This window comes from Bison bison, unplaced genomic scaffold (genome assembly GCF_000754665.1).
Source record: "Bison bison bison isolate TAMUID 2011002044 unplaced genomic scaffold, Bison_UMD1.0 scf7180017845566, whole genome shotgun sequence".
NCBI classification, from domain to species: Eukaryota; Metazoa; Chordata; class Mammalia; order Artiodactyla; family Bovidae; genus Bison; species Bison bison.
Genome location: NW_011476139.1, coordinates 3,485 through 4,385, shown reverse-complemented (window position 1 = coordinate 4,385; position 901 = coordinate 3,485).

The following is a 901-nucleotide window of genomic DNA, read 5'->3' as shown; positions in this document are numbered from 1 at the left end:
GGCAAGCGGGGACTACTCTTTGTTGTGGTACTCGGGCTTCGCACTGTGGTGGCTTCTCTTGTTGTGGAGTACAGGGTCTAGGCATATGAGCTTCAGTAGTTGCAGCTCTCAGGCTCAGCAGTTGTGGCTCATGGGCTTAGTTGCCCTGTGGTATGTGGAATCTTCCTGGACCAGGGATCAAACACATATCTCCTGCATTAGCAGGCAGATTCCTATCTACTGTGTCACCTGGGAAGTCCTGGGAAAATCTTTTGATTGGAATCAGAAGATGAGGGTTTATGTGACTAGTCATGTGACTTTGGGCAAGCTACTTACTACTCTGAACCATGATTTTCTTCTTTTCTTTTGAAACAGAGTAATAGTATCCTATAGGGCTGTTGTGAGGATAAGCAAGAACATGAGTGTAAGGGAATAGGAATGAAAAATCACTCCCCTGGAACTTGAGTGTGCCATTGGTGTCTGAAAATGAAATGGGATTGAGAATTCTTCATATTTCTCTTGTAGTCTCTCCTGCCACATTTCCCTGTTTTTAGAAGTGGATTTTTTTTCTTAATTTCATCTAGTTTTGGAAGTTGGAGTCCAGTGCCTAGCATGGTGCCTAGTTTTTGGTTTTTAATTCAAAGGTGCGTCATTTTTGTTCTACTGAGTCACCAGGTTCTACCCTGTCTTTTTTTGGTTGTTACTCCTTAAAAAACCTGTCTGTACCAGCTTTCTCTCCTTCATACTCAATTTTCTCCTCATTCCATTCAAATTGGGCTTTCATTCCCCTAGTGTCAAGGAAACAACCTGCTTCTCTTCTTTGTTGTTGACTTTTAGCAGCTTGTGTCATGGTTGTCCATGCTTTCATTCTTTCTTAGACTTTTTAAAAAACGTGAGCTAAAATTTACATGTGATAAAATGC